General features: G+C 39.2%; 1 long non-coding RNA gene across 1 annotated transcript in view; it reads left to right on the top strand.

Moving 5' to 3' along the window:
- LOC138413669 (uncharacterized) overlaps window positions 1–26,582 on the top strand; it is a 37,276-nt gene extending 10,694 nt beyond the window's left edge. Inside the window, exon 3 of the long non-coding RNA XR_011246083.1 lies at window positions 26,526–26,582. This is a non-coding gene — a long non-coding RNA (uncharacterized lncRNA). The remainder of the gene's footprint in view (window positions 1–26,525) is intronic.
- Window positions 26,583–27,698: the final 1,116 nt, after the last annotated feature.

A 27,698-nucleotide genomic window follows, 5' to 3' on the forward strand; every position in this document is an offset into this window, starting at 1 on the left:
AGCAGATGATAACTGATGGGCTACAATATTGGTCTGCTATCCTGACTGGCTCATGATCCTTAAATAATTTTTATTTGGAAATAAAGTGCGATTCAGTTGCCTGAACACCCTCCCAACCCCATTGGAGCAGGTTGGAGCCGCTAACACACTGCTATAGCAGGAATGGATTGGGCCCACAAATGATGCCATTGCCCATTGCAGATGGTTGACAGTCACCCTCCTTTAATTATTACCAGCCAAAACAAGGATGTGGTGACAGCACCAGGTTATAATGAGAAACTGCCTGTGAATGTCTTCCACTCTGCATTCCTAATGCTAATGATTATAAGTTTTAAATAAACCTGCCCACCACGCCAGCCCATCAAATTGCCAAATCAGTACACATCACTGAACTCTAATCTCAGACTAGTTTGCACCCAGTGGTAAATCACAACAGTAGAAGTGCTACTTGTTTTTGTCATTTATCCAAAGCTATGAACTATGAAATGATTCTGGCCTTGATGATTATGCTTGGTTTGGTTACTGCTGAGTTTGGTGTGTTAGTAAGATTCTAACTTTTGCAGCAATTGCCTTAGAGCAGATAAACCCACCTGATCAACTTCAACATGTGGAGAAATCCAAAGCTTTGCACAAGGTCTGACTGTGTTACCTTGTGTTTACAGTAAATATTAAGACCTTTAAGGATGACAGCAAGGGATCTAAGAGAACAACGGCGTGGGAGGAGATGGAGGGAGGCGTGATACCCCTCTGTCATCACATGCCCTTTAGGATGGTCCCTGCTATTATTCCGGTTCAAATGGCTTTTCTTTCACCAGGCGGAATAGTGCAGATTAGGGCATTTCTTTCCCAATTCACAGCCCAACTGTGAGAAACACTTTACGTAAGGATACAGATGGGCTTTTACGCTCCTGAAAACCTCTCCCTTTTGAGCCAAGACTTCAAGTTCAGCCTAATGCAGGCTATCCCCATCTTTCTCCCCCTCACTCTCTCATACTGTCTCTCTCTCGTGTCCACATGACTCCATAACTGTGTTGCCTAATTGACTCTTTTGAGAAGCCTGCAGGGTGCGAGTGTTCTGAGCCATGCATGCTCCTATAAAAAGCCTACTCCCACTTATCCTCCCTCCTCCTCCGACACACTGACCTTGCTACCCAAGTGCTGACTGCCATTTCATCCGGTGACCCACGGCAGTTTTTATGTCTGAAGGTCATGCTGTCAACTCTGCTACTTCTTCATTCAGTGTTTCCTCGGATCAGAGTTGCTCTGGCCAAGCTGCCACCATGCTGTCATGTTGCCAGAGAAGACCAGTGACCCATGACCTGGGCGTCCAGTAGTTTCTTCTCAGTCTTTAGTCCGATCACACACAGGCTTGAAGGCAATATAAAATCTCACACAGAATAAAAAGACGTACAAAAGACAGACTCAAATGGTGGCTGGCGTCTGGGAGAATGAGTTATTTCTGCATCACATATTGTGATAAAGATGACGTTGTGACAGAATATTACAAAACCAACCCTGACAAACGAGAGCAACATTGCTTTGCCAGTTCAGACTGATTCAGCTTTTTCTTTTAAGGAAATTGTTCAGATCCTCTTCCGAATGTGAAACTTGCACCGAAGTTGAAACCCCCCAGATCCTGAGGGCTTAGATCCCAGCTTGATGTGTATGATGTTGTGTAAGGATACTGCAGACACCTCCTGTGAACAGACAGCTTGACTACTGTTTACAGCAGATGCAAAGACATCAACACTGAAAACACTGCTGGCTCTAGCCTATTAAACTTACATTGTGTACTTCTTTTTTAATGTTGTGCTAGGTGCCATCACAGATGTTCTCCGATTCAACTACTGACAGGGGGTGGATGCTCAGATTACTAACATAACAGGAATGCATCTCAGATTCAGTTTTTAAAAGGGCACTTTATTTTGTCTTTGCATCTGCTTATTCAATATCTTTTCCAATAAACGTGCATCGTGTTTGTCCTTGCATTTGTGATGTAGATGAATTATATCACCACATTACACCACTTTATATGTAGCAGTAACATGATGCTCCTGTCACCTAGTATTTACATCCGTGAATGTAAAAGCCTTGAAGTCATACAAGGTGTACAGCACAGATGGCTGAGTTATTGTGGAGGCTACTGATATCCATGTGGAGTTTAACATCACAAACACATCATACACGTAATACTGGAAAAGCTAGCAAGATCAGCCTATACTTTGAAAAACATGCAACAGATACATCACATCCCCTCCCAGCAGCCCTTTTGTCAAAGCTACATCCCTAAAACAAATGAATGTGCGCTGACTACAAGAAAACTTTTGGGGGACTTACTTGCTAACTTCTGTCTCTCCAGCTGAAGGGTTGGGTCATGTGTGTGCAGGCAGGCAAGTCGGTTGGTGACTGAAACGTACTCCAGCCAATAATTTCATTCAGTGGTGTTTATGACAGTCCAGAAGGGCTACAGTCACTGGCTGTATTCCTTTTTTTTCAGATGACTTTATTAATTGGAGGCTATCAGGACGTGAAGAGGATTTCAAAAAATAAGATAAAACCTCTTTCAGAAACAACCCTACTTTTAACAAGAGTTAAATCTGTACAAAAATTCAACATATCTTCAAGCAAAAGGCAACTGAATCTGTGTCCCTACACAAGGAGGCAGGATCTGGAAAGATAAGATATCCACATGGTTATATTGAGACCTTGATGAGGTGCAAGCACTAATATTTCACTGTAATGAGTTTGCTTCATGACAGTTTCTTCTTTTCCAGATTTCAACTTTATCAGCTGACAAATTGCGCTCACTTCAGCCAGTTGTACTTTGCCACAGCCTGTATGAGCCAGTCATGTCCTTGCATTAAGACTTTAAAATCTTTTCCTCTCTCCACTGCTGCCAACTTCTTTTTTCATTGTCATATCACTGGAGCCATCTCCACTGCTCGATGTCCATCTATTTTGATATCTAATCACAACCAATGTCTAGACGCCATTGAAATATCCATCCATCATCTATATTGCTTATCTTTTGTGGGTCGTGGGGTTGCTGGAGCCGTTCCCATGCGGGGAGATGAGAGCAACATCCTGTGCAGGTCACCAACGACAAACAAATATTCTCATTCACACCTATTGGCAATGTTATGCCCTGTCCCAATGCCCTACGCCTACATATGAAGTGCCCTTCACTCTCCAAACGGAGCCACAAGGGGTCTACAAAATCTTCCCTTATAGGAATTGGGACACAAACTCATTATGTCATCAGCAGCCAACCAATGTTATTACAATGACAAACAATATCAACTGACGTTATTATAGTAATAACCGTTATCAACCAACATTATAATAGTGACACATCTGACACTGCAAGTCAGACGGGACAGACTGATCTATTGATCAATACACAGTTGTGTTTACAACAGTTATTTTGAATGTAACGTTAGTCATGTCTATAGAAACTTCTGCCCCAAACTGAAAATCGTCATCTTCCCTTTACCACTCTCTCCGCTGCTCCACTGTGTGTGTGTGTGTGTGTGTGTCTGCTCTTGGTGAAGAGAGAGAGAGAGCGAGAGAGAAGCTAACGGGACCTGGGATGAAGATCTGTCACTTTTTCAAATGTCCAGCCAAAACACATGTCTAACATTATAGGTTTTAAATGGTAAACGGTGGTTGCTTGTTTATCAGTTAGTAAGATTAACAACATGCCTGTGTGAAGTTTGATGAGCTCAATCTGGTTTATTTTGGTAAAGTTTGAAGTTATCCAGTTGTTATTAGCCGCATTGATCTGAATCTGCTAACTATTACATTTTAAACTTTAAACTCCAATAATGCAAATTTTTTTCCATTAACTTGGCCATTTTGAATGCACTCTGTGTATGTTGTGTTATAATTACAAATATACTAATGTAAAAGAAGGATTTAACTTTTGTCTCTTAATATATTGTGCAAGCAAAAATCTTAATTATTCAAGTAACTAGCAACTATAGCTAGATAGAAAATGATAGTGGAGTAAAAAGTACAATATTGCCTCAGATCTAATGGAGTAGATAGTATAACATGAAATTGTAACACTCGAGTAATGTCTTCCTTTGAATTTGTATACAGTAAATGTACTAGATTAAATTCCATCACTGTTTACCCCACACCAGTACAAATAAACAATAACAGTATTAGAAATAAAATGCAAATTTATCGGACTATATGATGTCAGTTGTTTGTCTATATATAGTATGGGGGACTGAAGTTCATCCACCTTTTCAATAACGGCATGAGAGAGCTGCCCAAAAACTAAAGTTTATAATTATAGTTTTATGAGCATTTTAGCCGCATCAGTCGCCATCTTGCCATTTGCTTTAGTCGTTCGTAAAGCATTTGTGAATTTCCGTCCAACCCTTTGTATTTAGGGGGTTCTGAACACACTACTGTTGAAAGGGTGTTTGAATGCCACTCCCCCGACATTACCACCTCCAGGGCCAAGTGGTGGGCCTAAGGGGTGAATTAGGACAGGGCCTCAGAGTCTCCAATTAACCTAAGCTGCATGTCCTTGGGCTGTGGGAGGAACTCCACACACAAACTCAGAATCTTCAATTTGTCTTGTCATGTGTTTTTCTATCTTTTGCAAAGCCGTGTTACATCTTTTGTATGGAATGTGCTATATAAGGTTTATTATGAGGCCTATATTTCTAAGTTAGTATCAAGGGGATATTCATGTACAGTTATATGGTCACCCCCATAAAATGATGTTACATAATGTAGCTCTTGAAATGCAATAAGTTCCCATGGTGACAAGATTTTGATGGGGATGACTTAATAAGGAGCACAGCCACAGCTCCACTACCCATCTGTTTTCACAGTATGTTCCAAACAGTGACACATTTGCTAAGACGTGGCTAAATATGCAGCTTCTGTATCTTCCAGCTAATGAAGTATTGCTTGAAATGCAGAAGCCCAATGAAGGTAACATTCATTACATTTCATCACTATTGATTCTAGCTCAAAAACAGCAGCCTTGCTTCATTCACAGCTGGAGTATAAACATGCATTTATTTGTTATTCTGTCCTGACTCGATTCTGAAAAAGACAATGTCACATGTGAAATGAAGCATCCTTTAGCCAGGCTTGACTAACACGACCTCCCCCAGCCTCCCATCTTCATGACAGCTGCCATAACGCACTGGCAATCTCAGTGTTGGTCCCAAAGTGCTCCGCTTCTTTGAGTCATTCATGATGAAGCGGGACAACGATGTGTGACACAAACCTCAAGACACCAGTGTTGCATCAGCCCTGAGTTTGCCACCAGGAGCTAAGAGACATTTCAGCATCAACTCACAGCATCAAGAAAATTAACAAAATTACATTTACAAACTGCACAAAATTCCTGGATTTTTAAATATTGTACAAGTTTGTTGGTGATTAAAAAATGCCGAAGCCATAGAAACGGTTGCTGTGTATTGTTATGACACATTCACATTTGGAGCACGCTGGCGAGTGCAGCGAGAAGCCGCAGCAAATATTCCCACCAGCCTGTGTTTTTGTAAACATAGCAGAAAATATTCGCCACGCACCCCGAGCAAATTAGAATTTCTCGCTCTTATCCCCTCCACTCTCTCCACCCACCCTCTCCAGCAGATGCATCCTGAAATGATCAGTGAATCTCAGCTCCTGCTGGGGCCCGTTACACTCACATTTATTTACACACACATGCTCACACTGCCTCTTTGCTATCTCACAAATTTCCCACAGAAACACACACACACACATTACCTCTCAGGAATGTTGTGGTTGTATTCTCTTTTACAAGGGAGAGAGCTATAGGGGATAGGTGATATTAATGTATTCTGGTACTGGACAGGTGGAAGGTAGAACTCTCTCCTGTCTTTTTTCTCATGGATATGCAGTGTAGGTGTATTTTTACAGATGGTATTTAGCAATAAAATGGTTTGTGGTGTAGTTTTTGTATAAATTTACAGCTGCAATGTACATTTTCTCTAAAGGAGGCCATATATAGCATCTCTTCGTACTTCAGATAAATTAACCCTTATCAGATTAGGGCTCATGATTTGTCCTCAAACGGCTGTCATTCATTCTACTGCAGTCTGACAACTACATCGGCGAAGCACAACTTCAAAAGTAACCGTCTATTTTTTTATTTTTATTTGAATTGGTCAAAGTTTCTGTTTAATCTTATTTTCAGCAGCCCTCAGTTGAGTTTCATATCAGCGCTGCAACACTCTGCTCTCTGTATTCTGTCAATCATCAAAAACACACAGGAGGGAATGGAAAAAAAACAATTCCTCCAGAACATATAACATTTTCACACTCTGTCTCTGTTCTAATTGAAACATCTATCTTTGGTGGGATTGCATGCAATTTCAAGGTAGGCTTGACAATGTAAAGGCTCACAGAGCAGGGAAGACAGACATGCTACAGTCGAAGCCAGAAATATATAATAATAAATATTTGATTCTTCAGGCTCCGTTCTTCAGCACATTCATTTTGGATTAAAATGAGTGAAAATTCAATTAAATGTAAGTCAAACTAATAGTCTGACTTTAATTTGATTAGCCTCATACCAATAAAGATGTGTGTGATATAGCCTTCAAACACATAGTGGGTTTTAAAGTAATTTAAAAGTAATTAAAGAGATACACATTAAAGTCAAAGCCATTTATTTCATATCCTTTGGAAATATACTTTGTGCCCATGTCTGTCCGAAGTTCTCATCCCACAGACACTTTGTAACTTGAGCTGTGTATCATTCAGGGGCTGCATCCTTCTGAGGCTGTGGTCTACCTGGCTCACAGAGAAGGTGGTCTTGGTGGACATGTACACCGTGAAGAAAGAACCAAATTGAGAATGTCAGGTCTACAAAGACTGGGATCGGTGTCACCAGCTTGTCCCACCCTTATTGCTGTTGCCTAGTAACAGAGCTGAAGTTGGATACGACAAGAAAGTTTTAATGCCTCTTGGTTTTAACATGTCTACCGTTGTTTAGTTTAGCTGAAGTATGATACTCAAGCATTGGATGTCTTGTCACTTTCGCGTTGCCATCACCTCTTGGAAAACCAGTTCGTCCCCTAAGCGAAATTAATCCTGGGATAGGTTGGGCCAGGAAGAATCCATTTGCTGGAGCCTTCACTTCTTGGGGATGGATAAACAAATTGGTTGGCCGCATTTAAAAGTCATGGGACAGCCAAGTCGTGCCCCTGTAATGCAATTGGTCTTCAAATCCAGCCTTCTGAGAATGCAGCCCTTGAATTGAGATACAGCATTAGTGATGTATTCACTGCATCATCATTCAACTGTTGTTTATTGTAGTGCCTGTCTGCCAGTTCTATTAGCCATACCTGCCAGAGCCATAACAGCACCACTGCCATGTTTGACAGATGGGGTGGTGGCTATGGGTCATGAGCCCAACCCCCCCCCCCACACACACATATTCCTCTTTTCATCATTCTGACAGAATTAATTTTTGTTTCATCAGTCTACAGAACCTTTTCCCAGATCTCTACTAGTTTCATTTTGTAATAACTGCAGCCTGGTCTTTCTGTGTTTAAGGTTTATCAGGGATTTGCATCTTGTGGCAAATTCTCTAAGGTTCAGATTATTTACAAAGACACATGTGCACCTATATTTTGGAGAACATAATGAGAATGTCATCCACATCTGTCTGGGTGCTTTGTATGTCTTTGTGTCAACTTTTTGCAGGCAACGTGTGATGGATAGAATCATTTTCAGTATCAGATCATATCAAGCAGTGGAACAACATTTTATGGGCTTGTTGTCTGTATTGTTCACATTCTGACATTTGAGTATTTTCATGCATTATAAGGGTTCAGAGTCAGTTGCAGCTGATATACTATTTTGTGTTTTATGTGTAAAAAGCCATTCTAAGACTAACAGCACATTGAGTGTTCCAGCTGAGGGAGCATAGCGTTGGTGAGCAATGTAGGGGACACAGCGCTTTCTCCCAAGTAACAATATACGTGAGCAGAGAGATCATGTCTGTGCATTTTTCATACAACTACTCCCCTCAGGTAAAAGTCCAGCATGATAAGTATCAATGTTAACCAATGTGTTAGCTTCATGTACATCGTTGCTTGGGGGACGATCTGTGAAAAAGATTGTTCGAGTGTTGAGAAGTAATTAAGTGTTGACTTGATGACAGGTGAACTAGTCACATTAGCCCTGAGCTATGCTAACCAGGCTGCGGTTGTTGAGGAAGTGTTACCTTGTGGCCTAATGAACGAACTGTTACAGTGTGAAGGCTGTTTCATTTTTATGTCACTGAAATGTTTGCAGTCAGCGAAAGTACTGCTTTATCCTCTGTTACAAATGTCTAATGTGAGAATTGCAGAGTTTATTGTGAAAGTTGAGGTACGTTTATATCAACAAGTAAGTCGCAATACACGTGAGGACAGGAAGATCGTATTTGTGCATTTTTCATAAAACTGCTCCTCTTTTTGGGGCTTCTACAAACACACAGCTGTTTGTCCTAATGTTGCATCTCTCTGTGGTTATTTTCCAACATTTCAAATCTCTTTGTTCATTTGATTGACTTTCCTACAGAAATGTCAGCAGTCACTTCCGTCGCGGGGTTTGCTGGAAAGAGATAAATGTGAAGATCAATACCACTCATATTTGTGTGAGAAACATCCCAGCAGGTGGCTGAATTAGCTTAGCTTAGCACGAATAATGGAAACACAGGGGAATGGCTCTCTCCAGGAAATAAAATTCATCTTACAAAATGAAAAGTACAAGGTGTGGTTTTATAAAGGTTTATGTGATACAGCATAGTCTATATGAAGACAGTATTTACATATAGTTGCATATAATTCCTTACAGTTCCAGGACAATTTTCTGCAGTGCCAATTATAATATTGAAGTATAAGAATCTGAAAAATGATTTGATGATCATTGTTTGTTTAGTTTTTTACCTGAGAGACAGCACTGTCAATCAAGTTTGATCAACCTGCACCCACGCAGCCCTGACGAAGCAAATGTGTTTCCTACACTATTATCTATTTATTATTCTTACTTGGTTTTTCCTTCCGACTTCAACTTGTCACATTGAGGAAATAAAACTGCATTTAAAACAAAATTCACAACATCCTCAGCCAAGCTGCAGTTTGTCTCCAGACTCTCACCCATTATCATTAAACATTTGAGAGCGAGTGCTGTTTACTTTGCTGTTATAGATTGTGTGACCTCTGCCATTGTCTGGATCCCACTGTGATTACTAGGCATACGTTGAAAAGTGTTGGTTTGGCTCTGCAGTGTTTGTGGGGCCTCAGACACAATGAGTGGGTGGTTGTATTTGCACTGACAGAACTTGGTGCGTGGGTGACGGGGGAAGGCAGGGTGACTATTTCTAAGTGTCCGCTGGCGCCGTGCCTTCCTCCTCTCCTCTCCTCGGGCTGCGTTGTGTATTCCTCCTGGTGACAGAGACCACAGTCCCACTTGCCAAATGGCCAGGACTGCTTGTGTAATGCTGGAGGCGATGTGTGCTCATGGTTATGCTCTTGTGTTACACAGACACACACACTGGACTGATACCCTTGTACTCAGCCCATGGTATCATTAAGATAGGATTCAGCTGAAATATTGCCTGTTCATTTAAATCTGGATCTGTTATGTAAAAATTGTCACTTTCACAGGTGTTGAGTATCAGTTTAGGCCTTAGTCCAAAAAGTACTGGCGTCAGCCTCTAAACACGTACTCCTCAACCCACCAGACTGTCTCAGAAGACTGACATAAAGTTAGAGGAGGGCCAAAAGAGTGTGAGGTAAAATATCAGCTGGAACAGAGACTTCATGCCTTGTTAACTCAGAGACTTAAGGAGCCAAATGCTTTGTTGTGGTGGAGGTATAAGCTGTTTTTTTTTTTCCAGAGATAAAACTTGCACAAGTTGTTAAGCAGCTTTTCCTCCTGTTTCACACTAAAATTTGAAACTCCACTCAGACCTCATCATTATTTTATTATTTTTTATTTATGACATTTTTCCTCATTATCTGACAGTTAGTGGAGAGACAGGAGAGAAAGGAGAGAGAGAGAGGGGGATGTGCAGAAAAGAGACCCCAGCCAGTTTTAGATTCTTGACTGCTGTGTTGAGGATCAGCCTTGATATACATTCTATGGTATGTGCTTTACCAGGTGAGCCACCAGTCCATCCCCAGACCTCTTGTTGTCCTTGAGACCTTTTGGGGCTAGTGACAAAAATAGAGTTTATATGTAGAGAAAGAGAGAAGAGAGAAGGACAGGATGCTACAGAGATAGACAGAAAAGCTATTTATGCAGTCCTCGCAAGAACCCTTGAGTATCTTGAGCTGCACAACAGGAGCAGTATGGAGGCATTTTTGGTTGAACTATCCCTTTGACATAAACCTTAACCTAACCTCAATGCCTTCACCTTAGAATTTAATGATTCACAGGATGGGGACTTATGTTTTGTCCCCCTAAGAAAGAAAGTTTACATAATGTGACTGTGTAAACAGATTTAGGTCTGCACAACATGAGTAATACGCAGACCATACACATGCACATAATTTCCTTATGGCTGATTCATGTAGCAATTGTAAACAACATTCTGACGTGAATAAGAAAATATACTATATGGTGACTGATGGCTGCTGTCAGAAAACATTTGTATGTATAATGCTGGTGCACATGCAGTAAAATCTCATGAAAAGGATCTCAGTGAGATTGTATTTGGATATCAGCCTTTTGGACCAAGTCCCAGTCAAGTCTCAGGTCTTTAGAGGACCAGTCATGTCTGTATCATAACCCTGTACTTTACATAATGGGCACAATGTTTGAATTCATTTGACATACAGCTTTACTATTAGAATAACCCTGTCAAAAGAAATTACATATTTTAAAGGTACAGTGTGAAGAATTTTGTGATATCTAGTGTTGAAGTTGTAAAGAAAACTACAATTCATACAATTTAGATGAAATGAATTAGTGAAAACATCATGAGGATTATTCTACGTGAAATATCGGCCAATAGTTCCCTTTCACCTAAATCTTACACACTGGACCTTTAAGTCTCATGTTGGATTATAAGATAAAAATCCTATTATGTGCACTTTATGGGGAAATATAAGCTATATAGGATACAACAGCAAACAGACATGTGGTTACATAGATGATGATGATGAGGATGATGGAGACCATGAGGACCCAGAATTCTTCCTTCAGCAGCTTGAGGAGAACAAAACAGAGATACTAAGAGAGAAAACAAATGACTCATACTGCTAAAATATTTTAAAAGAGAAAAATAATAATGGAACTTTAAATGGTAAACCTCTAGCCATCAACACAAAATATTCTACTTCCATGTACAGTTATTTGTTTGTTCATTTTTTCAAACATCTACAATCATCAGTAGATGAAGGTGTCTGAGGTCCAAAAGACATTTTGATAAATTTTTGCCTCAATTCACTCAAAACTGTTTATTTTAAAATCTGCATTCAGCAATTAACCCCCTAATATAATTTGAATTTCCCTACAGGGGATAAAGTATTTCTGATTCTGTGTAGGAAATTAACAAATTAACAGCTACTGGTTGTTGTGAAATTAAAGCATTCTAAAAGCCACTACTTTCTAATACACTTATATAATACATTGATTAAAACTCACATTTTCTGTTAAGCCGTTACTCTGTCCAGTATCTGACATAAAGACAACATTTTATAATCCCCAGGTTATGTATTCATCGCTGCTTTTCTATCTCCTAGCAGGATTACGAAAAAAGAACCGAAGCGATTTTCTTGAAACCTGATGGAAGGGTGGGGTATGGGCCAAAGAGGAACTTGTTTACTTTGAGATTAGGTGGGCAGAATCCAAGACTTTCCTTTCACTTTATTTAACATTGTGAGATAGGACATTTTCCAACATTTTTGTGATATTCTCAAGAAATAATTCAGAGATCTTTTTGAAAAATCAGGCATATATGGAGAGCTATGCTATGAACAGGTTACATTTTTGGTGCGAATCTGGATTATGATCTGGATGAATCTGATCTTAATTCATGTATATCTAATACGACGATTAATTAACTAATCAGCCTGCATGGCAGAGTTATGCGCTCTCCAAGTGCCATTGTAATTATGTTATGTGGACTGCACTGTACTGTACCACACCTTTAACATTGGGTCTTTATGAAAAGAAATGCTCTTTTATTTCATTTAGAGACTCATACACAGAAACCACTTTCCCATCAAATTAAATTTGGTTCTGGGTGTTACACAGTAAAACGATGTTTCCGCCAGTTTTGAGCAGAACCATTGTAATCAACAGTGTTCTCATATGCTTTCTTTATCACCTTTTTCATCTTCTCTGTCCAATTGGCGGAATACTACACACCTACTGATATTGACAGTTGCTATTTTCTTGTGCTCTAAACTAATTTATTTTTCGGTTGACCTACTCCAAACCCTTTGAATTTAGGTCCAGGAACTGGAGCGGAACCGTATTCATGATCTTAGAAAAGGGTTAAGAGAGCCAAGCTGGTTAGTTGTTTTCAAGGGCTCTGACTCCATTAATCATGCCTGAGCAAGTGTTTAGTAGCAGATTGTTTTGAGTGTTGACAGTTTTTCTGCTCCCATGAATGTTCATGATCCGAGAAGTAATCCGTCATTGTCTTTGTGTCTGACGTGCTCATGTTGCTAATGGTTCTCGTGCCAGTAATTCAAAGTAGATACAAGATTTCAGAGACTAAAAATTATTCCGAACTCACGTCTTAATTCCTTTAACTTAAACTCTTCCTTTATGTTAGTTCTCTGTCCACATCTTTCCATTTGAATCAACAGCTTTAAGTAATTTAGTTAGTTTACGACATGTATTAATCATCAGTCAGAAAAGAATATTGAATTCCACACCGTCTTCGTACGAATGCCCAAACTTTGCTCTGTTATTTTCAGATTTCTTGTGTTTCTTGACCCACTTAAAAAAAGGATGCAAGTGGGAGACATAATATAATTGGGTGCACAAAAGTAGGTCACCCATTGAGCTTTGAAGAGTCACTACATGGTGTTTTGGAGCTGTGGGAACCAGCTTCTCATCATCGAGATCTTTCTAGATTTCCTCCCACACTCGTTTTGAAAGCTGAATCTGTTCCTGGTGTCAAATAAATATCCCAATCACAAAAATCTCCCTGGAAATGGACTCCCAGGAAAGACGAAGGCATGGTACTTGTGAGGAAATAGCTAACTGTTGTCCATGAGTGTTGATAATTTGCCTGCATTTCTTGCTTGGAGAAGAAAAAGAAAAATTATGCAATGCTGCAGTAGTCTAAACTAGATCTGTCCTCTCCTCCCACAGGAAGGATTTGTCTAATAACAGCTGCAGCTAAATGAGACTCAGAGACATTTGACTTTGTACTATTTGTTGTCTCCACTTGATATTCCCTTTTTCGGTCTAATGACTAATCCTTTGTAATCACTACCATAATATCTGCAGTTGCAGTTCACAGTATTGTCCATTGCTTGCGTCAAACCACACAAGTGAACCTAATTTTATCAAATCCTGTAGCAGAGACTGACCCTCATTTGTATTCTTTCTATATATAGCCCAGCACAAAACAAATCAGCTGCTGCATCCTGTGGTACATTTGTATTTATTTATTTATTTTACTGAGAGATTATACAGTTTGCCTCTCTGGCACTTGACAAGACTTTGTAGTCCACCACACATTTCTGGATATATGGCACGCCTGCTAATCTGACATGGTGTACTCCCCTGTCATCTGAACGCTGGCAGAATCCTGATTTCAGAAAGATAGCGTCCCAATGTGAGGGAAACAGATGGTGAAAGAGAGAAACAATACATATGAGGAGAGAGGAGGGAAAAAAATGGAATGAATCCCCCAGACAGATGGCGCATGCATGATAGATGAGCAGTGCAAGTAATGAATTTTGTACTGGGTGCAGGCTTAGACAGAAGTCGCCCATTGCATTGAAGTGATAATATAATATATGTAACTCCACTTACAAGTGCTCATAAACTTTGTGTACAGTATGTTTTACATGATAGACTTCAACACGTACAGACAAGAGTCTATTTTGAAGGGCCATGCTTGAGGACATGTTTGTGATGACAATGGATCACTGCAGATACTTACTGTATGAGCAAGAAGGTCTGAAAGCATGTGCATTCACTGGCTGGTTACGTCTGGCTATGGGTTAAGTGCTTGAACTCCACTTGAAGCCTTGTGGTTATGGCTATTGCCTTTTCTTTGGCCGTCCTGCTATGACTATGGCTATGCTATGTTATAGCCATTGCATGACTTTAGCTGTGTCTGGTCGATGCAGAGATGGTTTGGTCTTCGGAGGTTTTGCACAATTTGCGTCACCAGCTTGTCCTGCCCGTACTGCTGTCACCTAATAATAATAATAATAATTATTATTATAACTTATTATTTAGTATTTCAAGAGACCCAATGATGCTTTACATGTGTCATTAGGGACAAAAAGAAAAAAACAAAATCCACACAAAACAGGACAGAAATAAACTGAGCACTAATGGCAGGGTGGAGCGATAACTGAAGCCAAACGCCTCGGTGAACAGGTGGTGTTTGAGGAGTTTTTTTAAGATGTCCTAGCAACAGAGCTGCAGTTGGACACAGTGAGAAACCTTTAATCCCCTTTTTTTTTAGGTGTACTTTTAGCTGTTTGGTTGAGATGATACATTAGAAGTGTGAGCATCAATGTTTAGGACTTGCCGATTGCCACTCATTGGAAAACAGTTCATCACTGATGTGCAATGAATCCCAGGACAGGTTTTCCTGAGAAGGATCCACCTGATGGAGCCTTGGTTGCAGAGGGACAAAAAGACGCATTTGAAATGGTCTGGTCGCGCCTGTGTGACGCAATTGGTCTTCAAAAGCATTCTCCAAAGGGGGCAGCCCCTGAACTGGGGCACAGCTTGTGGCTACAGCAATAGCTGTGGCGATCCCTATATTGCTGTAGAGAGCAAGGTAATATAATATAATAGTTTGCCAGGAAAACAAAGTCCTATACACATTATAATTTATGTTTGACAGCCACTACAGTACAGAACAGTGTCAGTTCACTATAACTGAAACATCTACATATTATTAGAGCCCTGTCACAGTCCTAATAATCTTAAACAGCTACATAATTATGGTCCACCATAGCCATAATTACAGCAACACCAAGTAATCACAGTCATACAGCCTTAGCCAAGACCTTTCAGCAGCACCAGCAGCCAGTGTTAACACAGTGTGAACTTCTGCTACTTATATTAACTTGAGCTGCACGTACCAAGCAGAGGGCATATTCTTGATAATGGGCATCTTGTGAGGACCAGGAGGTGAAAACATACAGTATGTCTTTTTTTATGCCTGAAGTACTGTCCCGGTCACACTGAATACAGTACAGTAAGAGGTTTAGTAACATGGTTTTCCTTGATGCTAGTTTGCTCTGCTCTCCCAGATAATGATGTTATGCGTGGAGGACAGGGTGTTATTTAAACTGCAACACATAGCACAGGTCACAGGAAGGCCGCGCACTGCTTCTCCCCCCCCCCCTGCAATTCATATGCTTACAGATCTTTTTGCCTATTGCATGCTTTCCAGTTCATTAATTGTAAGTAAAGAAAGTAATGTGTACAGCACACAGAACACATCTTTATCTCAGAAGCCTCCTACATTCTATATTTGCCACAAGTAAAAATGCAGTTTGAAATTTGCATCATGCTTTTTATGCTCCACACACTGCAGTAATGATCTGCAATGTTTGTACTGAAGACAAGCTATAAGGTCTAAACATCTCATGATTGTGTTTTTAACTTGCACAAATTTAATGAAGGAGTAGCTAATTTATGTATATATACAGTATATTATAAAACATAAATCTTGCCCCATGTAAGGCAATCTTGTGTTTCCTCGACTGCATCTTAGCTGTTCCTGGGATTGCGCTCTTCTGGATCTGGAGATCTCAGATGTTGTTCCTGGAATCTGCTGGCGGTACACACTCAGTTTGGGGGTTACAGCCCAGAGTGCTCTGATTCTGACTGGCACTATTGTTGCCTTCTCTTTTCACATCTTCTCCAGCTCCACTTTCTTGGTATTTTTAAAGCTTCTCGTGTACCTGTGTCTCGACGTTGCTGTCACTATCACAGCTGCCTTCTTCTGCTGTTTGTCGACCACCATGATTCCGGTTGGTTAACCATCGCCATTTTATCTGAATGGCTCTGGAAGTCCCACAGGATCTTAGCTAGGTTTTCTCTTTCCACCTTGGGTCGTCCAGCTCATACTTGGCGCAGATGTTCCTGTACACTGTGCCAGCCAATTGGTCTTGGTCTTCCATGTAAACTGCACCTGCCTGCATCTTTCCCCTTGGTGTTTTGTGCTGGACTATCTCAGGGGCATCTTTGGACAGGCCATAAGTTAAAAAAAATGAATTCACACATTGTGTTTTCTATCACTCAATGGCACAGTAAAAATAACCTTGTGGGTCAATTAACCTTGTTAGAGTGGGCTTCCCAGTTCTAGTTTGTGAGTTAGGCAGACTTCTTCATGCTGAGAGGATCTTACAGTCGTAAATAGGAGATGGAGCCGGGTATAGGATGACCTCAGGTCTCACCACTGGAAGCCCAATCCAGGGGGAGCAGGCTTGCGAGGGAATTTATCCACCTAAAGAAGGCAAGAAAGGTCAGCATTAGATGGAAGTTGTGCAATTTAGTCTTCATGAAAAATAGTTTCTGTATTTGTGTGATATAGATTGTTACAATTTAATTCTATTTGTCATTTCCTTAGCAATTTGTTGCAGTTTTTTTATTTTATCTATATTTATATACTGAAATTGTTATCATTTGTACCTCACTTTTGGTATTTATTTTTGTATATAAGTTTGTTATGGTTGTTAAGAGATAAAAAATAATTCGACTGTAACCTTCCTCTTCTCTCCTCATAATAAATTGTGAAGCAAAGAGCAATTCAATATTTCTATCACATTTTCCACACAGTTTTCCACTGCTTGAGGCTTTATTGGTGTACTTTTGATTACATCATCTTGTTGTTCTGCAGTGGTTACTCAGCTGGAGAACTACACTCATTTTCTTAAAACAGGGTTTCTCCTACTGTTCACATAACACCAGCGGATGGAAATGTACATTCATTTTCTTTTATCAGCTTTCTGCAATTAGTTCTTAAATTGCATTAAGTTTGAATTGATTCTGAGCATGTGATTCATATTAGCCTGCGTGAGCATGACTGGAAACTTATTGCTGATAAAGAAAACACTGGGATATGTTATTGTGGGTGGTTTGTTTCCTTATGAAGTCAATTGAGGGTATGGAGGCAGCAGATGTTTGCTTATAAGCTGTATAATAACTGTGTGGGCACGGTGCATTTGAGCAACTTCAATAATTACATTTTTCATGTAGCCTGCTTAGGGGTAAAGAATAATACTGCATATTTATATGATTATGCTCTACAAATAATGTGGAGTCAGGCATGAGCTGCATTGTCAAGAACCGGAAGAGATGATTCACTTAGAGTTTAAGTCATTTAATCAGCATCACATTCTTAATCCCTCTCTAGTATATCTTAGGAAAAAGTGCTGAAAACAAGATCAAATTTGTCTCATTAAGTTGAGAATATAATTTGAGTTGTTTCTTCCTCTGTCCCGAGGCAGCCTCTCAGATATTAGCAATCACAAAATGAGAGAGACAGAAAATCTTTTCTTTCTATCTTACCCTTTCTTTCTTTCTTTCTTTGCTTGTTTTTAAAGGAGACAGTGCCATGACCTGCTATATAAATTCCCTCTTGATTAAATGTCATCATTTAACAGTGTAATTGGAATTAGTGCTGAGTTGAATTCATCATGTTTTTAATTAGAGCTGTCATTCAAAAAGTATAGGTGCTGGAGTCATTGGGTAAGTCCAGTGTGATAAAACTGTCCCAGGTTCATTTATCTTCCTGTGGCACTTTGTCTTTGTTGGGTTCACTTGAGAAGGTCAGTGCATTATTTGAACACAGTGTGTACGCAGCTCAGCTTCTATCTGCATATAAACCCACGCTGAACTGCTCCGAGTTCCAAAGCTCTGTAACAAAAAGCTTTATATTTTCACCAACCATGAATCAATATAGTGTCTTTATAATTGGTTGGTGGTGTTATGCTGGATTCTCATTTCCTGATAAAACAATCAACATCCTCTTACAGTGTGAGGAGTCGTAGAGAGGGCATTGTTGCTTGTTGTACAAGCTCTGTAATTACCTCCGAAGGCACAAAAATAGTCTACGCCCAACAAAGACTCTCATTCCAACAATGTGTGAGTTATTAATCTTACTTCACCGACATAAAGACGATTGCTTTTCTGTAAATGAATCCATGTGAGTTGCTCATATACCTTCTTGGCATTGAGTGTCCAAATTAAGAGACACACATCACAGAGAGCATGCTACTGCGCTTCGAGGACACTTTAATTGTTCAAGTTTGCTTTGAGCATATTTTTATCACAAACTATTTCAGGTAACTTTGAATATTTTTAGCCTCTTTGAAAAACGACTTCAAATGCATGGTGCCAGAAGACTGAGACTTCTCCTGGTGCACTTTGGAAAAGGAGGAAATTCAAGCTGTGAGTCATGAGGTGATCAGCTATTTATTTACTGTGTGTTAGTTAAATCTCAATGAGTCACTATTCAAATGCAGCATGCGAGTGTCCATGTCTTATCTGTAGATGCAAGTGCACATACAGCGTGTTTGAGATGCATTGCTGGGGTGCATTTACTAAATTTGGCGCATGTGTATGCATTGTCTATGCAACTGCCTCACACATGGTTTTATTAGCTCATATGTACCTATCTGAGTGTACTGTATCATACATTTATATATGTGTCTAGACTTTCCTGCTGTGTCGTGCTGTGTTGACAGCACACTGACAGAGACAGTGTGATGGATTGTCCCTCATTGTGACACTTCATGCAAAGCCTTGTCCTAATTACAGCCGTAAAAAAAAATGTGGAGCAGAAAGTCCCCTAACGCAGTCGAGACTGTGAGCAGGCATCTAAATAATTCTGGTGTAGCTGCAACAATTATCCATCATCATCCATCACCCATCAGTCACTGCCTGACAGCTTGTCCCTTACGTGCATGTTCTTGAATTCCTATTTGCGTCAATAGTATTGCTTTCTTGCTGTATTAGTTGAGCTGTCAGCAAATTTTCTTAGCGTCCTCCATGAAATATTCATAGCAAGTGTATCAACAGATAATTCAATATATTTGAGAATATTTGTTCTAATTATATTCATTAGCTAGCAGGGTGCTATGACATACATATTCTAATTTGTTTGATCTCTCACTGGGTGTTTTGCTCCTTTGCTGCATCGTATAACTTTGTGAAGCGCTATTTGATAAGTGCTGCCGTTGTTGTTTGTGCTGTCGTCCCTCAAATTTTTACTGTCCACACAGACGATCAGACCTCATAGTTTCAGCTACAGTTGTTTGGGCAGCTGCAAGTGGCATCCAATGGAGTTCGATCTCTAATGTGAGAACTTCTTTCCTGACCCATCCTCATCCCTCCACCAAGTTTCATGGTAATCCGATTAGTATAGGTTGATTTTGTAATCCTGATAAATAACGAACAAACAAAATTAAAAAAAACAACATTATAATAGTGACATCTGACAACTGCAGGACAGATGAACGTTACTTGTACTCTCACTCTGATTGTTTACGTGCTTGTTTTGACGGTGTGAATAGTGATTTTCCTGAAACACTTGTCACAGTGATTCAATTACAATTTCATTTCCTACTGGATTAAAATTAGATATTCTGTTGGATTTAAACATTTTTTAATGGTTATTTAGCAAGATGTCCTACAATTATGAGCATTTTACCTGCAGATTTGCTTCTTCCGGTCATAAAGTGTTCAGGAATATCTGTCTATCCCTTCATTTTGAGGGGGCTACTGCAGTTTGAAGGGCTAGATGGCCACCACCACTACATCACATAGGGAAATGGGACAACACCTGTGTGATCCATCCAGGAAACATTGTCAAGATATTTCAGTCAAAATCACAAATGCCAACTTCATTGTGCTGCTTCAAACAAGTCAGACAATCTTCAAAATCAGTGAACTTTATTGTTTGGTGACAATGTACAATGTTTTAAGGCAATCCATGAAAAATGTTGAGATATTTGTGTGTGGACCAAAGTGCTGGACTGACAGACTGACTTGTCAACATTCACGTTGATAGTCTCAAGATGCTGGCATGGTCGGAAGAAGGATTTATACAACGATATCCTGTAAACTTACACACATTTGTTTTATTGTCCTTAAATCCCCTTCAATATATCAACAACACCTTTCAAGATTTACTTCAGCATATCTTAACACATTAGGTCAGAAGATGACAGTGTGTGTGTTTGTGTGGCAGTTCTGTGTAAGTCGCTGCTGATTCCTAATTCATGAGGCAAAATCTCCTCCCAAGGTGAGGAGAGGAAAAGACAGAGTGTTCTGCACAGGTGTGATACCTGCACACTGGCCTGTACATGGCCCCAGGCAGAATAAATCAGCTCTTGTTGGGCAAAAAACAGAAAAACCACATCACTATATAATCCTTTGAATAATTTGAAGTTGTGCAACTTTTGTTCTATATATTTCTTTATACCAGACTGCATTATTGTGGACAGACACAAACACACACACGTTTGCACAGCTATAGCACACACACACTCTCACACATTGTCAAAGGTCACTTTTAAGGGATTTTACATAAACTTCCATCCATTTCCTGGAGGCCGACCCCAACCATAACCACTACTTTCCTAACTGTAACCGTAACATAACACTAAATTTAACCATTGACCATTCAGCTTTTGCCCAATCAGGGACTCACTCTCTAATTGGACAAGCAGTCCCTTTGTGACTGATTTTTGTCCCCAAAGGTAGAAGATGACAGAAGACATACACACACTAACTCTAACACTGTTCTTTCCCAGACAAACTGTGCAGCAGCTCCTTGTTAGTGTGACCTGCTGAGACCTTTCCATGTTCCCCTCCCAAAACACAGTATTTAGTGCATTGCCGGTGTTGTGTGGCTGACCCTTCAGCTACAACTGCCGGCTAAACATGTCTCATGGTACCAGACCCTTTATTTGCTGCAATCTCCCAGAGAACTGAGGCAGCAGCAAACAACTATGTGCTGGATACATGTCAGAGTGTTGTTGCTTCCTTGGAGATCGTTGATGCACCAAACTTTTCTTTGCTATCTAACAATGATAGAAAAACACAAATGAACAGAAACTCTCTGAACGTGTCGATTCAATTCAACTCTAACTTTTCAGAACACTAGGACCAGTTATTCCCCCTTTAGGTACCAAACATGCCTCTTGAGGTATTTTCTCTGGTTTTAAATATACATCGTCTTTACAGATATAGAACATAGTAACATGGGTTGTTTTTATTGTTGTATGCAACTTATACATTTTATGAGAACCTAACCTTCAGTCCAGCCTGGGATATGAGGTTAATTCAAACCTTTCTCTAAATAATGTAAGCAGGTCTTGTCTTTTTGAAACTTGTTTTTACTACCTAAAATATTCAGAGGGAGAGTGTGTGTGTAAAGAGATGAATGGGCACAGAGTTCTCTACCTAGTAAAGGCTAGTGTACAATTAAGGATGAGCGAGCCAATTTTCAACCATCATAGAGGCGTTCCTGGTTAGAGGCCAGTTGGAGGCATTTTTCTTCCCAAATAATCCTGAAGTGTGAGGGGTTTACACAATAATGCTTCCAATTGTGCTGGACCCTCCCCGATCTCTTATCAGAAATATCCAACATGTTTGATATTTTTAGATTTTGGGAGAGTTTCTGCAATCGCTAACTGTTTCCTATAAAAGTCTTATGTTCTGGCCGGGTCATCTAGTGTTTGAGTTTTGATAAAAGAGAACATTTTTAATATTAAAAATCTGTCATTATGTCTGTGGTCTCCCATGTTTTTAAAATCATTGTGTTGAAAGTCTAGTGTGCTCCAGGTACATTCCACAAACATCTTTCATTCTGCGCATGTGGAAAGAATATCTCTTGAACTTGTGTATTCCTCGTCAGAGGTGTTAAACAGTTCAGCTCTGTCACATGAATACTACCAAAATGTGCACAAATGTAAACGCTCGCCCAAACAATAGTGACGGTGCAGCTTAGTGAAACTGTTCTCTGGAACATCTCTTTGTAAGGCCAGAGCTCTGGGGTGTGTTGTTTCAAAGCATCTTCATATCCCACTTATCAGTATCCCTGCAGACATGGACCCACTGAATATCCAGAATGTTGCCATGGAAACAAAACATGCCCTACAAGGACCGGCAGTAATTGACCATTTGCCTCAGTACATTGGTTTATTTGTCAAGCAAAACAGGCACATTAGCAGTGCACTCGCTAAAACATTAATTTTCCTGTGAGCAGTGTGTGAGCTAATTGAGGATAATTATAGAATGTGTGGAAAAGTATGTCAACGCGTGTTGAAAATCCCAGAACAAAACATTATTCTTTCATATTCTCATGACCCAATACAGCTGAATGCGTAAAGATAATATATCAAATAAATATATAACGATGTATATTGCAAAGCAAGAGCCAATAAGGAAATTACTCAGGCTTAATAGAATATAAATCTTATTTTGTCCAGTAAGGGTGGTTTTAATTAGTTATTTGATGGCCTAAAAAACAAGGGGAAAAAATCGGATTGACAGTTGAGACTGGCTCTTGATTGGTTGAGCATGTGCATTGGTGGGATGTTGATACTGCATATTATCTGGCTCCAAACTATATCACTAGCGCAAGATGGCAGTATCCTTATATACAGCAGAAGATTCAAACCTTTCATCAAAAGGATTTTCTTCTGATATCGCCTCAAATCTCATGTAAAGTGCATATAAAGCGATATGTTATTACCTAGAGTAAGAGTGAAACTTTAGTGTTGCTATAAAGCAAACCTCTTGATGTACAAGTGCGTTGATATAAGACAAATGCCTTTTAAACAGCCCTTGTGATTCCCAGTGTTCCCAGTCGATACTGTGATTGGTTTTGGTCTGGTGCTCACACAAGGCTGATGTTGTTAACATCAAATTATCTTTTATTTAATTGTATATACAATTATAACAAAACTTGAGTTGACATGTAGTTAAATTATCTGTTTTTGCGCTTTTCTTGTCTTGTCTCAACCACTCACGGGCTTTGATCAAGTTCTATCAATAGCAACACAGACATTAGGCAAATCTTGTTTAATCTGATTAAAGTAAATTACTACTTCAATGTCAACATTATCAAGGTCATTTAAAACTGAAGAGATTTACCAGACTGCCTGAGGGAGGAAATTTGTCCTGAGTGTGCCTTTGAGGCTGCAGCCGCACTCTTTCTCTTCTGAAGTGATGAAGAATTAAATAGAGTTTGCTTAAAGTCTAAAACATGTGTGATGTTAATAGATTTGTGGTGTGTGTGAGTTTTGTGAACTGTTAAGGTTTCTTTTTCTCCATGTGTTGAAGTACTCCAGTATGAGTTATACATGGGCAGGGTCAGGGCCGTATTATATTGTTACTAACCCTGCTCTTTATGTTGTCACCCCTGTCTGTTGGTTTGTCTGTTAGTAAACAGGATAACATTAAATTATTGGATGAATTACCACCAAACTTGGCAGATGCGATATCAGATGCGGTTTGGAAAGGAACCCATACAATTTTGTTGCAGAACCAGATCCAGGATTTTTGTCTACTTTTTTTGACATTGTGAGATACGGCTTTTTTCTTTTCTTTTTTATGTTTTCAACAATTGGGTTTAATCCATGGATCTTGATGTGAAAAATCAGGCATATTTATGGGACTGATATCTATGAGTTTATGCAATTTGGCGTGGAGTATTTTTTTAGTAATTTATTAGAAGATACTCATCTCATTATGAAGCTACACCGTTAAGGTTGTGGAACTTGGTAATGCTTAGGACAGATTGTAGATTGTTGTATTTAAAGATGGATGACATGGTAGTTCCCTAAAATTGAAGCCAAGACATCTTAATTGCCCTCTTGTGGCTGGCTACAGTATTGGTCACAAACACCACCTTCTCCATAGTAGTGGATGGGACATGAACCAAACTAAAAAGTCAAAGTAAATCATTTTTTTAAGATGGTTTCTGTCATTTTAGGTAGTTCTTATTTGATATTTTTTGCCATCTGCAACGTACTGCTCATCCCTTCCAAGAGAAAGCATGTTGCAGGATGAAGCAAACCAAATGCAGCGGAGTTGATGCGGATAAAGTAGTTATTATAGCATAAGGTTTAAGCTGAGCATGAGAAAAATGAAACATGGGCAAAGCACAGCCTGAGCTGAAGATCATGCTCAGCCATTTTCAATGCATTCTTAACCAATGTCAACACCAGAGCCCAGAGAGGAGAATAATCCTCTGATGGGATCGCATCAAACAGAATTACATTTGCTCCGTCATGTCCACAGAGATGAAATCTCTAACCTTGAGGGATAACGGAGCTGCTATCACTCAGCCAACTGAGGACACACTAGTTGAGAGCCCTGCATCATTTGTATCTGTGCATCTTGTGGCGAAACTAAATTTTCTGTAGTTTTTGAGCAAAGAAAACAAGCTAAAGGTGTGAGTATTCTAGTGGAGTCCCACACATTGTGATGTAATGTCATCACCACGGGTTGTACTGTAGATCTGAGAGTTCTTGTCTTTTACAGGTTTTTGTTCAAAAATATTGTTGTTATGAGTTGATGGATTTTATATTTGTGGCACTTGTAGAGAAAATCTAGTCTGTCAAACACAAGCTATATAATATGAAGACTATGTTAAAATATATATATACAAAAATTACATGAAACTTGGATATAAAAAATAGTCATTAGCCAGATTTGAATAGCACCAACAAAGTCGCAAAGTGCCTCACAAAAGGATAACATACAATAAACAATAAAGCAATATTATTACATCAATTATTTTATTAAAATTCACACATGGATGAAAGTTTTTAAGAACATTTTCAGAAGGGATTTAAAAGCAGTAACAGATGTAGCATGTCTAATCGGCTAGAGAGTCATTTAGAGTTCGGGGGCTCTTACTGTAAAAGCATGATGGTCTTTAGTCACCAATCCGGCTCTGGCGAAAAATAAAAGAGAGTCCTCTGTGTAGATGGATCTATTTATAGGAAATATTTATATTTGTCGATGCCTGGAATCTCTCTCTGTCCAATAAGAATTGCCAGTATTTCCTGGTTATGTGTGGCCGTTAATGTGATCAAAAAAGATTAAGATGCATGAGCGAGGGATCAAATAGTTAAAGTTTCTTAGAAAAGTCAAAGACAAAGGATGTCAAAGGAAACAATTATCCTTGGTGGGCTTCTACCTGCTTCATCAATTTAAATTGGTTGGTATTGAGTAACTTTTACAGAATTTCTTTTACTTACCTCCCTGTTAAAAACTTCCTTTCCTTCGAGTCATGAGCAAGTAAAACACCAGGCCCTACTCTTAATGATCCAAGATCCCTTCCAGCTATTCAAAATAAATTGCATGCGTAGGGATATTATTATTTATCAGAATATTGACACCATTGTTAGCTCAGTAATTACGTCCTCAGCTAATAACACGCCGCTGCAACATGCATGGTTTGATTTATTTATTAACTCAGCACAGCTATTTTGTGACACATGATTCCGTCTTGTAGGCAACGTTACTCCACTCATCACGGCACCAGTTTCAGGGAACACTCGACACAAAAACAATTTAATATAAATAAGCCAGAAAATGAAAGGATGGAAACCTCAGGTGGAATGACGAGACGTGGAATGGTCTCTCTCCCTTTGACAACTATTCTTGTGAAGTTAAAGCAAGGACGCCACTAACAGTTTACCCCAGATACCACAGTCCCCTCTGGCTACAGCATCTGTCTAATGAGCGAGCACAGTGACTCCTGTGAAGCCAGACATAACGCAGCTTTGATATCGTGAGGTTTCCAAGTCTTCAAGAAGCTGCTATGTAACAAGGTTGAAAAAGACATCACAGAGGCTATGTCTTAAAATCTAACTCCTCCAATCTGTACACAGATGCTTTACTTTTATTGCACTTACACAAATCTGGGTATTTGCACAGAGAACATCTTCACTGCATGCTTTAAGATTGGACTTTTTGTCTAGTGGCCAAGATACACACGAAGCAGTGGGCATAAAATGAATTGGACACAGTTAAAATTTAATGTGGGAGGAATTTTACTCACTTGCAGTTTGAGGCTCCAACCTGATCCAGATGCTCGTGTACCCAGGTCTGATCAACCTGCGGTGGGCCTACATATGCTTACCTGGTTTTTAATATGTAATTGTAATGCAATGTAATTTACTATTACTATTTATTTAACACATCTAATGAACAGTTGATCATATTTATTATATATGTATCTGTTTTCACACTGAGAGAAGTTGAGGGACTTGATGTGGACTGTTACCACCTTGAATATTACAGATGAGGTAGAAAGACATTTTATATTTTTGTACACTGTTTATTTCTTTCAGTACATCAGTTTTGGCTGAAACCTGTGGTGCTTCCACCTGCTGAAACAGAATAAACTGTACCAGTCTTGGCTGCTTAACACAGTTGATATTGCATGTGTCAAAAGTATTGTAATTAGTATTGTATTGTAAAGTATCTGTAAAAGGTATTTACAGACTGACTTGTTCTGTTATATAAATTACCTTAGGTGTATAGCTGAAACTCTTATTTGTGAAACAATAAAAAAAAAAACTATTCATTTTTATGAAATATTAGTATTATTATCATCATTAGTTGTAAAGGTCCAGTGTGTAAGATTTAGGTGAAAGGAATCTTTTGGCAGAAATTGGATATAAACAAATCATAGTTATGTTTTCACTGGTGTGTTTCATCTAAATTGTTGTTTTCTTCCCCTTTATATTTAAATACTTTATATTTACATAGGGAGAGGGTCCTCCCTGTGGAACACCTGAAACTGTAACATCAAGCTTTTCAATTTCAAATGTAATTGATTCACCTGCATTAGCATAGATGTTATTTGGATGTTATAGGTTTGTCACTTCGGTAACTGCAAAACATAGCATTGGTTTGTTTAAGATCTCAACAATGTTATTACAATGGCATCCCCAATAAAAACCTTTTGTCTTTCGCCATGACTACTGACAATCTAACAGCTTCTTGAAGGGCTGTCCCAATCCGTAGGGGAAGATTTCAACCACTAACCCCTTGTGAGTCCATTTCAAGGGGGAGGATAACCCAAGAAAACAAGCGAGAAGAGGTGAAATGGGATTGGGCCTTACACTTGAGTACCCTCAGTCTGTTTCTCGCTGCAACAGCAACAACAACCCACTCATTAGACTTGTTCCCCTTTAATAAATCATATTGTCAGGATTGGCCCATTCCTTTAGATATGCTGCCATAGTGCAAGATATATAATACCAGTTGCAATCATTATTATAAAATTGATGAATTATGGTTAATGTGAATAATACAATTTTATAACCTAATGACTTGAGGTTCAATACTGTTTTCAAATGTTTCAGAAATAGTTGATAAATCTTTATATTTTATTAAATGTATCCCTGTGATTATTTATCTTATTTTAATCTCAAGGCCTCCATACAGCTCCAGTCTGTGCTATTCTCACTAGAATGTCCATGGCTCTAAATTATTTCCAAACCTGCGATCAAAAATTA

Source organism: Paralichthys olivaceus, chromosome 14 (assembly GCF_024713975.1).
Source record: "Paralichthys olivaceus isolate ysfri-2021 chromosome 14, ASM2471397v2, whole genome shotgun sequence".
Classification (NCBI taxonomy): domain Eukaryota; kingdom Metazoa; phylum Chordata; class Actinopteri; order Pleuronectiformes; family Paralichthyidae; genus Paralichthys; species Paralichthys olivaceus.